Source organism: Alligator mississippiensis, chromosome 3 (assembly GCF_030867095.1).
Source record: "Alligator mississippiensis isolate rAllMis1 chromosome 3, rAllMis1, whole genome shotgun sequence".
Classification (NCBI taxonomy): domain Eukaryota; kingdom Metazoa; phylum Chordata; order Crocodylia; family Alligatoridae; genus Alligator; species Alligator mississippiensis.
In genome coordinates this window covers 216,511,087-216,526,697 of record NC_081826.1, presented here as the reverse complement: position 1 = coordinate 216,526,697, position 15,611 = coordinate 216,511,087, and the positions used below count along the sequence as shown (strand labels likewise).

The 15,611-nt window shown below is 41.9% G+C and overlaps 1 protein-coding gene across 2 annotated transcripts in view; it reads left to right on the top strand.

Annotated features, from left to right (window-relative positions):
• Positions 1-13,079: 13,079 nt before the first annotated feature.
• The window catches only part of MEGF10 (multiple EGF like domains 10), a 180,653-nt gene continuing 178,121 nt past the window's right edge, over positions 13,080-15,611 (top strand). For both annotated transcript variants that reach the window (XM_019478144.2, XM_006276658.4), the window contains exons 1-2: positions 13,080-13,180; positions 13,557-13,787. The gene's annotated coding sequence lies outside the window, so the exon portion shown is untranslated. The remainder of the gene's footprint in view (positions 13,181-13,556; positions 13,788-15,611) is intronic.

Genomic DNA, 15,611 nt, shown 5'->3' with positions numbered 1-15,611 from the left:
GGTCAAAGCCCCTTGCGGGGGCCCGGTTCCACTCCCGGGCTTCCTCCCGGGCTCCGCGTCCTCCCGCCACGCACCCCCTCTCTCCTCGGGGCTGCCTTTTATTTCCGCTGAGCAGTGCCTCTCGCTGACGTCGCTCCGCCTCAGCCGTATGAAAGTGCGGCTAACGAGCCGCGCGGGTGGTTCCCTGGCCTGCACGCCGCCGCTGCTCCCCTCTGCTGCGGAGCATACGTAAGTGTTTCCCCTGGCCCTGGGCCAGGGACTCCCTCTAGTCCCATTGTCCCTGGGACATTGATATTAGGCCAGTCCCTTTACCCTGTCTCAGCCTCACTTTACCTATTTTTTAACAGAAGAAAAATACCTTGAGACTTACTGCATTAACATTGCAGAGGGCTGAGATTCTTAGATGAGTGGTGTCATATAAGAATAAAATATTACAGTTTAATCTCAGAGAACTGTATGTAAAGTATTTTATGCTTTATGGCAGCACAATAAGCAGTCCTGTAATTTTTTCCCCCCTCACAAAATAATAGGCAGCACAATCTCAGGAACCTTTGTATATTGTTGAAGATCACTGGAATGTAAGGAGAATTTCTGTGTACAATGAATATCCAGCTCCAAAATCTAACACTGCAAGTTTATACCTTATTTCAATTTAAATTATTTTGATGGGATGATCTTACAAGAATGCTTGCGACTGTCAGCTATACATATCTCAATGTGCTTGGAATATTAAGTAGTTCTATGTTGGCAGCAGCAGGTATTATTTCCTACCTGATGGCGTCTCTGGATGAAACTCAAGGTCATGCTTATCAAGTCAGGGAAGGTTGTTTTCAAGGTAAAGACAGAATGCACTGAAATTTTTACATGGAACAAAACATTCTTAATTCTTGCACTGAATGTCTAAATTATTTTTCTCTGGACATTTACATCAGATTATAGATAGTGATGAAACGCTAAGGCTGCTTATACTTTTTTATGAACAGATATTTATTTATTCTTCTAGATGAATTTGAAAATAGTCACAATTTGTCCTCAGGTTCCCTAAAAACAACAGAAGGAATTTTATTAGGAGAAACAACTGGTAAGCAGAATCTGTGTTTAAAATCACCAACAGCTAATTTGTACTACAACATTAATTTATACTATTGCTCTCTGGTATCATTTTAATCCTAAATATTCACTAGAAACAATGAACAAATAATAGGTCCAAAATATTCAAACTACCAAGTATAACAGATGGTTTGTAAATTCTGTTTTTTAAAATGTAGTGTGGTTTTCATTGAAGAAGATGGTAGTTCTTGCTATGCCCTTTTCATGCTGGTTCACTCATTCCTTCCTCCTTCCCTGTTTTCTTTCATCCTTTGGCATTTTCCCAATTTCTTTATTTCTATTTTTAACTTCTGCTTCCTCATTCTCTCACACCCTTCCTTCCTTTTATTCTTATATTTTCCCTGTTTCCTTTTCCCTTTCTCCAGAACTCCCTAAGCCGGGAATGCAATCTACCTGCAATAATTCTTATCACCCTTTTCTCTTTAGGTCAGCAACACATAGAGAGGGAAGCAGATGGCTGTGGTGCTTCATGGTACTCTGCCCTGTTTCCATTGTTGTGGGTTGAGAATAAATCCATTCTCACTCGCATCCGAAAACAGCTTTTTATGAGGCACTGTAGGAACACAGTAGCATTATTATTATACTGGTGTTCATTTCCTTCAAAATTGTGGGATGGGTTTCCACAACTTCTAAGCCCCAGCAATATCATTTCTCGCCTTTATACTTAGGGCTGTGTCACACATTTACACTTGGGATGTGTAAACTGAACTTAAAACACAAGTATCCACACATTCAAGCAGTAAAACACATGCTAAGTGTGCTCATATTGTAGCAAAGTTACTGCAGGAAGAGTGTCTCCAGATTTTATTAAGTAACACATGTTCAGCTATAGCTGAACTGCTCCATGGAGGTAATGAGTTCAAGATTCTAGCAAGGTGCCGGGGCTGGGACTGACAATCAGCTAACTGTAGGTCCCAACCCAGTGCTGCACTGAAGCTGGTTCAAGGCTGCCAGTGGGATAGACTTGGCTTGTCCCAGAGATCCAGTGGCAGGAGTGGTACCCTTTCCCAGGTTCAGCTCCCTGGGCAGTGCTGGGTCTACTGCGAGGGGAGGTGGGGGCAGGAGGGGTGCAGGCTCTGGGCATGGGGGTTGCATGTTCTCACAGGCAGGTGTGACCTGTAGCAACCAATGCACCCAGTGCATGGGCTGGTGTTGGGGCTGCAGCGGCCCAGGTGGGTCTAGTGTCCAAAGTTGGCCGAGATCACAGTAAGCGTTATTGTGTGACTGTTCAGAGCATATTCTAACTTGTAATATGGTACAGTAACGCTTACTACAATCTAAATAAAAACATGTGCTAAGTGGCTTGTACAACGAGGCCCCTATTTATTTCTTTTAATCTCTTCAACCTAACTTTGCCTCTCAGCAGTGCCCTCTCCTTTCCTACCCATTTCCCTATCATTTATATTTAAATGACTGTACTCCTTTCTATTTCCTACCCCTGTTCTCTTTGCAAGTCCATTAACAGCATCTGACAAAGTAGGCTGTATCCTATGAGAACTCATGACTCTGAGTGAACTAGTTTATAATGTGCCATCCTGCCCTTTTGCCTAACTTCAGACTGACATGGATAACTCTCTCTCTCAAGTTCTACTGTTAGCCTAAAGGCCCTGAATTCCAGAGCATAAGAATTCTGTGTTTTTTAATACCCTTTGATTTGTTAAACTTTAACAGTTAGAGAACACCCATTGATTATCAAATATTTGCTAAACCCAACTTAGATACACTCATATCATAAAACCTTAAAAGTAAAACTAGTTAAAAATTTTCCAATAAAATAGAGCCTTGCCAGAAAATGCGGATTTGTTAAAGCTGGCATGTTTTGTGGAAACCTCTCAGTGTCAATGAAAATATTCAGATGGTCCTTCCACAGGAAGATCCAATGAGTTTTGATAAGTTGCACTTGAGAGAACATCTATACTAAAAGTGAAATGATGTTAACCAGTATCACTTCTTTTAAAAACTGGCCTTATTGTGGAGGCTCAAAAACCATTTCAAAATTTCAATGTAACTATGGCTTAAACATGTTATACATGTTTTTACAAACTTATGTTATCAAATAGGTAGAATAGGATTATGATTTATCTATACTGGGATTTAAAGTTAGCATATTACCAAATATACCTACCTTAAACAAAGGAAAAGTGCAGCAATGTCATACAAAATGTGTGACTTTAGGGAAGTGTAACCTACAAGAGTATGATTTGGTTTCCAGAAAGAAAAACAATTTGTTATCATGAAATTTCTTCTCTGGGGATTACAGCTTGATTTGGTGGGAAGGAGCACTTTTTAGTGTCCTGCTTTGCAAACTTTAACTTATTTTTTAATGTAATGTTGTGCGTTGGTTTGTGAGAGATTTTAAAAAAGCAGACTGAAAAAATGACAATTGTTATATGGAGCCATATTGACATCCACCTGTGTCATCAGCAGGATTAGAACCTTTATGTCTACAGCATAGACCTCTACTATTTGATATAAGAGAATCTAATAGCAGTAGTAGTTTGGCTTTTATATGTCAGCTGCTAAAGAAAGCTAGGACATATATTTTGCCAATGGGTTTTACAAGTTGCAGTGTAGCAAAACCCCCCATTTTTCTTTTTTTAATTTATTTTAAAATGCATTCCCTCCCCTTCCCCAACCACTTCTGACTTTTTCTCTCCCACTCTGTTCCCTAGAGATATGTATAAGTAAGCTAAGATGTAGGATAAGCTTTAACATTTTATTTTAGGTAGTAAGTTTTATTTTTCTCTCCTCTTTTTGCAAATAAGTGCCCTGCTATTTTGATATAGATACCCACTGTTTTATAAGTGATAATTATTATGTTTGTATTGATTTTTTTACTGCTTTTATATTGTGTGATCACTGTTTTAGGCCTATATATGTAAGTTAGCATAAGTCATGTCAAGTTTCCATCTTGTAATGTCAAGCCTCCATCTTATCTCCATGCCCAGTTGTGTAACCTATGACTCATACTACCCCTCCTATTTAACTTGGTTCCTGAATGAATGGGAATGAATGAGGGTGCTTGAGAGACAATGGCAGTAGGTCTAAAAATAGCTCCCTCTGAATGACCAAACCATCAACACCAATACCTGGACCAACCACTTAGCCATTGGAACCACCCTCAGCATTCAAGAAACAAAAGATGAGGCAACCCACCATAGTGCCAGGCTGCACATGCTCAGTAAGAACACCTGGAGCCTTCTGGAACAGGACTGACCTTGCCTGGACAGGCCCTCCCCACAGGAGATCAGAGGTAGTTTGCCCCATAAAAAAGGGTAGTGAAGACTGACTCCTTGGGATGCCTTCTCCATCTGGACCAGCACCATGCCACACCACCTATCCACCCAGAGGCCTTGCCAGCAACCCCCCTCTGGACAACACCTACTGGACAAGGACCCCTTTCCAGCCTGGATAAAGCTATCACCCCTATCCCCTCTTCAACCAAGGACTTAGACTCTGCTTCTCTTCCCTACCTGGACTCCAACCCTTCCACAGAGTCTCTTTTTCCTGCTGCCATTGTGAGTGCCTGTGTGTGTGTGCATGTGTGTGTGAACCAATAACTTCATGGGGCTGTGTAGTGTGTTGTCTGTTTAATAAACCTGTTATTTTGAAACCCTGAGTTGGGTTTTTGTCTGTTTCCTGACTGTTTCCTCTTTGTCACCACTTATCTTTCTCCCCTCCCCCCCCCCCAATCTCACCTGTCTGCCTCAGTTTCCAGCCCCAAGCTCCCAGGTTTCTGTCTCTCTCTCTTTCCTGGCTGTCTCCTCCTTGCCGCCAGGCTTTTCCCCTTGCACCAGTGACCTCAAATAATCCTAGGGCCACTTGACCTTAAGTAAACCCAAGCCTCAGTTCCTCAGCCAGCTTCTGTCTAGTCCACTGGATCTAATCGTGGTTCTGGCAACTTTCACTCCCTACACTCTAACTCTCTCTCTCTCTCTCTCTCACCTTAACCTTCCCCCAAGTATCCCAGGCACCCCAAGCATACACATACATACCGTACCATCCAAGTTAGGAACTTACCTGTGTGTATGTGTAGGTGGGTTGTATGTGTGTGAACTTGTGAGTGTCTGTGTACATATATATATGTGTGCATGATATACAAATTAGTGATCTGTGTATGTGTACTGAGTGTGCGGGTATGAACAATTGATTTTTGTCTAACTTTTGGAGTGTATAGTGTATATGCTTGAATTGGTGATAGGTATGCATGTGCCTAGGCTAGTTTGGATGTGTATGTGCCTGAGTTGGTAGTGTATGTGTGTATACACCTAATTGATTTGTGTATTTGTATATGTGCAATTGTGTCACACCTTGTCCAACAGTGCAATGTTGAGATCCTGAGAATTGGCCTGACCGCACAGGGCAACAGCAGGGGCCAGCTCCGATGATGCCTTCCAATTCTTCTGTTTCTTGGTCTGGGTGCATGTCAGATTTTAATTTGGAGACTTCACCTTTCAGCGAATTGTGGACCAGTTTGTGTCGCACTGGGCCATCGAAGAGGCCCTCTGCTGTAAGATGGAAAATGGACAGCTGATCCCACATATGTAACCCCATGAGGGCCATCACGGGAAGGAGAGGGGTTCTGTCTCTGATATTTTGTCTCTGTGTGTTTTGTTGCTGAAAAGGTTTTCATGCTCAGCCCTTGGGAGGGTCACATACCTTTGCACTCTCACCATTTGTTCTTAATATTTTTATAATAAAGGTTTTAAAAGTAAAAAAAAAAACCTCTCCCTTTCCCCCTCGCTGTCCCTCCAGCTTGTTTCAGCCCTTCTTCCTCTAGCCTAAGCTTGTGAGCTAATATTTTATTTACCCTCTGTTGCAGCCTTCCCTCTGCCACCTCTTCTCACCCAGTTCCTCACCCCTCCACATGCCTGTCAAATGGCTTCCTCTTTTGTGCTGCCTGGATGCCATCAGTGGCAGGATGAGAGCAAAGGAGAGGTAATTTTTGGCTGTTGGTGGCTATAGGAAGGAGTTACTGAGAGAATCTTGCTTGATCTCTGCAGTCCAAGTCTGAAACAAAAAGAAACATGTAAGAATTTAGTTTCCAAATTTAAAAGTCTTTATTAAGACTATTGCAATCTGTGTTTTTACGCCTGTTTAAATTGGTCAGATTTAGATGGCTGTTCACGGAGACAGCAAAAGTTATGTCAGAGGCACCCTGCTTATTATTCTCTTGTACTTCACTAAGTATAGAGGTAATAGAGTTTCTGAATGAAATGGTTGTAAACATTTTCTAACATGAGTAAAAACAACATAATGTTCTATAATCTTAGTCTGAATTATGACTGACTCTTTGCTGAAATATTCCAAAATGATGTGCAGACAATTAGCCTGACACCAACAGCTAGCATGCAACATTTTGCCCCAAATAGTTTCACTGTGGCAAAATGATAAGTAACTTAACACCATCCTGGAAGCGAAGAGTTGGGTAAAGAGAGGTAGTTAGTCATGTTAGTCTGAAGTCAGGCAGAAACCAGGATAGATGTTCGGGATAAATGTGTAGATTAGTTAGTCTATAAAGTGTTGGGAAACCTCAGCCAAAGTGAAAACAGAAATAATATTCTAATTCAAAAAAGAACTGAGCTTTGCTAGTCATGGGTGTTCCACATTTCAGCTTTCTGTTTGCAATCTCTCTTCCTAGTTATAAGATAATATAGTACACAGGTGCTACTCCTTCTAAAATCTTTTTCTTACAGGACTGCTTTTGCTACCCTACTTCAAACTGATTTGCCATCTTTTCAGTCCCTTGTTCCTTTTCCATATTACAGTGTTTTAAAGTCCCATGCTGTATTATGTAGGCATTTTAAGACCTTGAAATGATGGCATGGTCAGAAAATTTCCTCTCAGAAGCTTTCAGAAAAGATCACAACAGGTAGAGGAACAATTCTAAACTTCACCTGGAAACAAGATGTGCCACATAACGATTTGGTGTTTTTCACAAATGTAAAAACAGATTTAAATTAAAGCCACTCAGTTTATCCCAGCACGCTAAGCGGTGGGAATGAACATGGCTCATCTTAATGCGATTTATCAGACATGTGTGCTCATTTTACACTGATGCTCTGAATGTGTTATATAATGTACTATTATATATGTACAGTATTATACAATGTACCTTGTTCTAAGCATTTACTTTTATTTACAGACTAAGGCAACTATTTGCCTTTAGACCATATTTTGATTCAATACCACAGGCACAATTTCACTGAGGAAGAGAAAGAAAATATTAATAAAATCAAGAAAATGAAACATTGTTCTAACGCGAGTTACAAAAAAAATATTCCTTAAGGGTGCAAGAAGTCATGCTTAATACTCATTACTTTCTACAGTGCATTCAATAATTTTGGCTCAGGTTACTGTAAACTAACTTGTTGTGCCATAAGCTGAATATCATATGTGCTATTTTAATTGTTTTAAAATAGTTCCTTAGGGAGTTATTTTAAGGGTGTATTTTCATGTAATTACTTTGTATGATTTTGGAAAAAATGTGACTAAAAACAGAAAAGCTTTTTTGGTGTGCTGCTTTATCACACAAAGGATGCTATAAAACCTTGTACATTGCTGTCTGTAATTTCATGAGGGGATCTTAAAAGAGCTGCATGATAAAGTCTTGCAGAGAAAAGAAGTAGAGATGGTATCCATTAGTTTTCTCATGTAAGAAAAAATGTTCTGTCATTATCACAGCTGACATGGAATTGACACCATTTGACAAATAAACTGTGTTTCAGATGCCCTCTGCTGGAAGTAGTTTACTACTACTAGTAGTAGATTTTAAAACTTTTGCTGAACAGAGTGATAAAATAGCTCTGTATTCAACTTGTAGTTTTTTGAAATGGGAGTTGGGAGACTTATGGGTAGGTTATAAGGTCATATGAATTTTTGTTTTAAATGCCTATCATTTGGTGTCACCTGGTCTGATCATTAGGAGAATTCGTATGATGCTGCTTAAGCCATCTGTGGCAGTAGCTTTAGCAGAGTCCAGGATAGGGGAATTCCATCATATGTAGGAAACTTGTAATAGCATTTAGTGTAATCCCTACAAAGGGTAAGTCTAATCAAATTGATACTGATCAATCAACTGTCAGATAGCTACCGCACTAGAGATCCCAAGATGGCAGACAGTAGTGTAATACGGAAAAGCCCAGGTTAACTGAATTGTACAGAATTCCTGCACAACAGTGACACAGCTGTTGTGCAAACTTGATGCAATATCACTCTTGGTTCTGTAGAGGTCCCAGGTTTGTTCATAGCATTAAAAGCAGACAATCTTCTCTCACAGTGGTATTTAAGATACAGTATATATGTTTTTCTTCTTTATTCAGCTATTAAGGTATTACTGCCTGACTGTCAGAATTAGCTGTTTAAAATGCTGAGTTCTTAATAGCAATCATCATGGGGAAAGGTGAGCAACTCAATGTGTGGAAATGGTTGTGGACAATTTTTAAATACATTTGCTTATAATTCCCATTGAGTCAATCTTGCAATAACTAAATATAGAAAATGATACATGAATACCTAATGGTATTTCACAACAGTTAGAGCAAGTTAATTAAGTAATTATGAAGCCCTTGCCTGGTTAAAGGAAAATACATTATTATTTTTAACTAGTTACCAGTAGAAAAAAAAAATTCTAAAGAGGCAGTGTGCTCTAACAGAATTGGCACACCTCTAGGACATTCTAAGTCAAGCAGATCTGCATCTGGACCTGACTCACTCTTCTGTCTGCACAGGTAAAATGGGGATAAATGTTTATCCGACTGGCATTGTGAGGGTTGCTTATTATAATAATGAAGAATAAAGGGTAAGGCACAGATTCACAAAGATTTTTAGGTACCTAACTCCCACAGGAATAACTTTGAAGATCTGGGTTTAAATGCTTTTACTAAGAATGAGTATTTTCTAGGGACAGGGGGCATTACATTAACATGGAAAGCTTATCATCTTCAAATGCATAGTGAAGCCCAGCTTTTTTTCTTTTTGAGAAAAACCTTATTGTGGCAATGCTCTTGTTGAAGATAATGACATTGTTCATAAACTCAGGTACTCAAAGGAGAAAGAGAGGGGACATGACTTCTTTATTTTGTTGTTTGCCTTAAATATGCATGTAATAGATCTTACTTTCTGTTCCCTTTTTGCCATATGCATGGGATAAAATATAAAAAATAGTAATGTAGGAATCAATATGACTTCAATATAGATATTAATTAAAACCTAGAATTAAGTATACTTTCAGTATCATCAAATTGGTTAATAATACCAAACTGGAGGGTCAGTAAATGCACAGGAGTGCAGAATGGCAGTGCAAAGCTACCATTACCTGGAAGGAATAGAATAAATAGCCAAATAATGCAACAAGATGACTTTCAGAATCCTAATAAATGTAAAATAATATGCTTAGGGGAGAGAACAAACAGCTCAAATGCAAATTGGAAATCTCCTGTGTGATAACGGAAAAGCCCAATAAAGATTGTCCTATAACAAGGCTAGTATCGTTATCGCCCATATTTAGTTTGGTTACACAAGTTAGTGATCTTCAGTGAATTATAGCAGTGGTACTCAACCTTCAGCTCATGTGCAAGACCTGGTCTATGGAACCATTATCCAACCTGTGGGTTTCTCCACAAGTACAGAAATTTAGCACCAGGGGAACAGTCGTAGCATTAATTGCTGCTTACGTAGTGCCGAATTTCTGAGCCTTTGGGGATCCCTACAAGATGGATGATATTACCTTGTATGCCAATGTGGGGATTGGGCCAGTGCCCACAATGTGGGGATTGTGCCACTGTGGGGATTGGGTCAGTGTGTGGCCACATCCAGTGTGCTAGATTGCACTTGTGAACCCATGCCACTCATCCAGTCCATAGGGCTGAAAGGTTGAACACCACTGCATTATAGTAGTGTTTACAATCAGACTCATCCTATATTACTCTAGAATCTCTGCAAAATCTGGCCATTATGGGACTACTTAAATGAAATTCAGCATGTCAGCTTTTCTTATGATTTTGTTCTTACTGATAGTCTTACCAAACTGCTTTGTGTTTTTAATCCCTTGGAGTTGAAACGGGAAAATTACCCTTCATTTTAATAGAACATCTGTCTATAAAACAGAAGCCATGGCTCTTTTTTGTAATAACTTAAGTCTTTATTATTATATATAGACTCTGTGACAATAATAAATCTCCTGTGGCTAAATAGTCCATATAAAATATGCTGGTCTATATATTTCATGGATCAGTTATTTAAACCTGGGGATTCCCCTATTATTCATGTTGCATTGAACCTTGCTGTATGAGCAGCCCTACTGAAAATCAGCAGAATTGCTCTTAAGATACTATCTCATATAGTTAAGATTGTGGTCCTTTGTTATCAGCATCAGTCATGATATCTAAATAGAGATTTTTAAGGTTATAACATTTTTTAAAGAATATGTGTATGTGTGTACAGATATGAATTCGAACTAGAGGTTGGTTTCCAACATGCCTCACAATTTGCATCCTCTGTTTTCCCACACAACTATTTTCTCTCACAATTTGGATCTTTTGTATGACTAAGTACCTTATTTGTACGCCCAAATTAGTAACTGGGGCATCTGACTGCAAGTAAACATGGACACTAACTTATGCCTGCAATCTGCTGATAGTAAAAAGGATATTTTTTCTAAAAGATTCAAAACCAGCATGACTTTATTATGAACCTGTGTTGTGGTAGAGGTCGAAGAACTCAATCGAAGATCAGGAACCCATTTTGCTGGGTGTTGTAAAAATATTTCTGTCTATGTGATTGTGAGACCCTCACACATTCTGTCTGCCCTACCTCATGTTAGCTTAGCCAGAAATATTTCTGTACGTAGTTACTTTTAATTAAACATCTTTGGTATTATGGGGGGAAGCAGGGCATGAAAGCAGTACTTGTGACAATGAATGGACTTTTAATTTAATTTTGTATTTAGTCCTGTAAAAGTTTTATTGTTTATCACTTTTCTGATGCTCTTTGTTTAACCTGAGCCCTGTTACATTCTACTGTTACTAACTTAATTAACAGGGCTTAGTAGAAACATTAAAAATTGCTTCAAACAGCAGATGGCAGTATTTTCAAACAAATCTATCCACAAAAGATTAACACAATTCTCTTTGACTCTGCGTTTGCATAAGTTTGAAAGAAATAACAAGGTGTTTCTAGGAGATAAACTGAAAATCAAAACTCTGGATGCTTTAACTGGCACACTTTACCAATACAGGGTTATCTCCCTTTATGCGGTACATGTGTTCCTGGAAAACAGCACATAACTCAAATTCTCATAAAGGGAACTCACTTTACAATGTAACAAATAGGGATACGTTTCAAGACCTCAACTGTACTGACCCCCAGAACTATTTCTAACACTTTTACAAGACAATGTTGGTACTAGCCAACAGCAGACAGTACACACAAGCACAGGGCACTGTTATAATGGGGATGGCAACTACAGAAATATGTGCCGCAGACAACAAGCAAGGGGTACAGATCCACACAGGGGACTGTATTTTCATGTGTGTCACTCCCACAATGCACCACACAAAGCAGTGACTGCAGATTTCCACCACACCAATTGCATAAGAATGAATTTACCTTGCATATAACGAATTTTTGGTATAAAAGGGGTCATTGCATAAGAGTGAATTTGCACATAGAGAACCTGCATAAAGCAAGGGAAACCTGTGTATGTTGAAGAGAAGAAGCAACTCCAGCTATGTCAGAGGTAGCCAGTGTTCCCTCTAAAGTGTACGGTGTGTGCAGCTGTGTTTTATGCCATGCTGCCAGGCGTGCTTGTGCGGCCGCTCACGCCACACAGCTTGGAGGGAACTCAGGAGGTAGCCCTGATGCAAGCCACAGGTGTAGGAGATGGCAAGAGTTTTCTTTCCATTACAGTGAATTTATGGGTTATAACTTGTAACACTTGTAAGATGGCTAGCTAGTTCTCATTCTGCTTTGGTAGAGGGCATTACTTTGGGGCTGGGTATGTTTGCTAGTTTCCAAGCTGTTTGGGGTTCTGCTTGGTGAAATGAGGCAAGTGCTGGCTGCCTGGCTTCACAGGCAGAATTTGTTTTTACTGCTGCACTTACAACATGAAGTGTGAAAAGGCTCCCAAGCTTGCTACCCTCTGAAAGCTTTAAAAAAATTGATGTGAAAACTAGGGTCAGGGCTTCTCAGCTGAAATACATTGGAAAGAAGGGACTTTTAATGGGAGGAAAAAGCAGAAAAATGCTTGGCATCTTGCCTTCCAACAAGGGGGGAAATGAGAAGGACGGTCTGCGAAGGACGGGTGTCATGTTTGGGTATAAGGGTTCCTTTCCAGTCCTGCCACTGCTATCTATGAAACTGCCTGCCTGCCTTTCTTCTCCTTCCTCTTCTTCTTTCTTTCCTTCCCTCCTTCCCTTGAGGGCTAGCCCCATTCTGCACTTGGGCCCCTGTGTGGGGTGTCCTTTGTTGTTTTGCTTTATTATCACCCCTTTCCCCCCTAATAAACATTTATAAAAAGTCAAACGTCTTTCTTTCTTTCTTTTCTCTTCTTTTTTCTCTTTCCTCCCTCCTTCCCTTGAGGGCTAGCACCAGGCTGTCTTCTGCACCCGGGCCCCTGCGCGGGCCCACCCTTTGCTGTTTTGTTTTAGCGTGCCCCCCCCCCCCCCCCTTAATAAACGTTCAGAAAAAGTTTCTTTCTTTCCCTCTTTCTTGTCTCCCTCTTCTCTCCCTGGGCGTACCAGCTGCAGCTCCAGAGCGTGTGCAAGCTCAGTCCCCCCTCCTGCCACTTGTTCCCAAAGCGCCCCCCCGTGCCCACGTTACGAGGGCGCCCCCGGGCCGCTCAGGCAGCGGGGCTGGACTCGGGCGCTGCCGCCTTGTCCCGGGCCGGGCCGAGCCGAGCCGGCTGCAGGTATCTGCGGGGGCTGGTCCAGGCGAGCCCCTCCCCTCCCCTCCCCGCCCCGCCCCGGGACCGAGCCCCCTGGCACTGGCCCTGGCCCTGGCCCTGGCCGAGGCGGGGCGCGCGGAGCCGGCAGCCGCAGCAAGTGCGCGGCGAGGAGGAGCCGCGGGGCAGGTAAGAGGCCGGCGGTGGCCGCGGGAATCCCGAGGGCGCCGCGCCGCGCTGAGGGGACCTGCTCTTCCCCCCTCTCCGCCAGCGCTGGGAGCTCAAGCAAAGCCTCCGCGGGGCTCCCTCCCGCTCGGCCCCACAAACTGCGCCGAGTCCAGGCTGGAGGGTCCCCTGTTGCCTTGGGATGCCTGTGGGCTTGTGACCTCGCCTGGCTCCGTCCTGGTCAGTGCCCGCTTCCCCTGGGATCATGGAGCAGGGATGCTGCTGCTGCTGCTTCTGCTGCCGGGGTTTATTTTTGTGCGGGTGTTGCTCTGGCAATTTGGCGATGCCATTTCCTCCCTCCAAGCAGCCCCTCGCCCCATGAGTCCCTTCATCTTTGCAGGTGCATGGAGAACGTCACCAGCCCGTGGAGCCCCAAAGGCTGGGGAAGCTGCAGCCCGACGGGTCCCTAAAGGCTCTAGCCCTTGATCGGGGCAGATTTAGACCAGGAGGTGGGCACTCAAGTCAGCGCCATTCCTCTGCTCTTTGGGAGTGCCCCGATTTGTGGAAGCCTTGTGGACCCGATCTCTCCGAACACAGGCTCGAGTGGCCAGGTTGAGTCTGGCTTGTGACGGTGGGTTTGTGTTTTACTCCCTTCTTTTGAAGAAAGTGCCAAGTCGGAGCACAGCCTTTTCAGACAGAAACGTTTCTCCCTTATAATCCTGTGTTTTATAATTTGCATCCTCTGTTTTCCCACACCGCTACTTTCTTGTATGCAGCTTCCCTTGTTTATTCTTCTGTGTATGAGGCTTTTTGCCCCCCTAATATATTTCTTCTCATCTGTAGATGCATTGTCTTGAAACATCTGCACTGCGTGTGGTAGGTAAATACCTTTACGGGACAGGCTTTTTGTCAGAGACAACACGTTTTAAACAAGTAACGCAGCACCGACTCTTAAAAGAAAACTGCGCAAGTGCAGTTGTTTAGTCAGAACTTTTCCAAGCCAAAGCAGGAGGCAGATTACATTTATACAAATTTCCCCTGAAAACAGTCACTGCTCCATTGCTCCTTTTTTTGCCTTCAAAGCCTCCCACTGGTAGCTAACAGCTTTACGGAGTAGCCAAGGAAACAGGATAATTATTATTTCTTCTAGGGTGGTTATTCTGGGTGAACTGGCTAATAGAGGTTACTATGTGTCTTCTCTCAGGGCATCCTCATTTCTCCTGTCCACAGCCTCATCACACTTTCTTCTCCCTCTTAAACATTAGTTAGAAAACTTCCATCAATTTTAATGGTGCAGGATCAAACTTTGTGAGGGGAAGAGCATGTTAATAGCTGGGGAGCTGTTTCTTTTTGTCTGCATTGGATTTGCTTTGAAAGCTGATAGGCTTTGGTTCTGCTGTTATGTGTTTGATATATTTGGCTGTACCTGAACAGAGGGTGTGAGGGGGTAAGGTTCCCATAGATTCTTTAATACAATCAACTAGTTTGAGTTCTAGTAGTTTTTCTATACTAGAGAGTGGAAGTAGTGTATAGAGAGAAGATGTATTTCTGTGTAAAATGTGCAGGATCTGTTCAAGACAGTGCCCACCTGCTTTATAACTGGGCTTTGTTTAGCATACAACTTTCAGCATAAGCAGGTCATGAAGACATTCACTAGTATGACTTCTTTCTCAGGTTTTTGGCTACTGTTGTTGGAGTGCAAAGCAGTTAGACTTTGACTGTCGAGTGCAATGAATTATTTGGCTATAACAGTAACTACACACATGTGCGCACTCATGCCTGCAAACTGCATTTTCTGTATAGCCTGCAGATGACTATCCTAGAATGAACTGACAAGACCAGATATTCTGGAATCCTATGAGTTCTTCAAAATGTGGCTCCTACTATTTGATACTTCCTGAGAATAAGTATAGTTCCTATGTCCTTCTCCACTTTAATATTGTCTACATATTAAGCACCTGTAACTGGCCTATCATCTTTTTAGTTTGCTGGAGTTTTAAAATCTGTTTGGAATCTGTTATCAGTACTGTACAAAAGAGATTTCATCTTAACCTTAGGAAGGTTTTTCAGCCGTGCTTGGCAGTTATCAAAAGGTTTGGAAGGGAAACTAGCATAACGGCTTGTTTTAAGAAAAATGTTTCTGTTCAGCAAGTTGGGACAACAAAGCTCAGTCTGGAGAGGTGAAATGTAATTGTTTCCCACTGCTGACCTGCACTTAAATCTTGGATGTCTTTGCTGAGCAGCGTGTCTGATGTGAGACTGAAACTGAAAGCTGACTTCAGACTTCAGTTCCCTTGCAAGCACCCCTGAATAGCAGTTGTGCCTAATAATACAATTCAAGGAAGAAAGCATGCATAATTAGCTATGTACATTCTTCATGAAGAGCAGTGTGGGGTACAACTGCCTGAGCTGGAGGGGAATTTGGAACAGTAGCAAGCTGGGTAGGCAAATTATT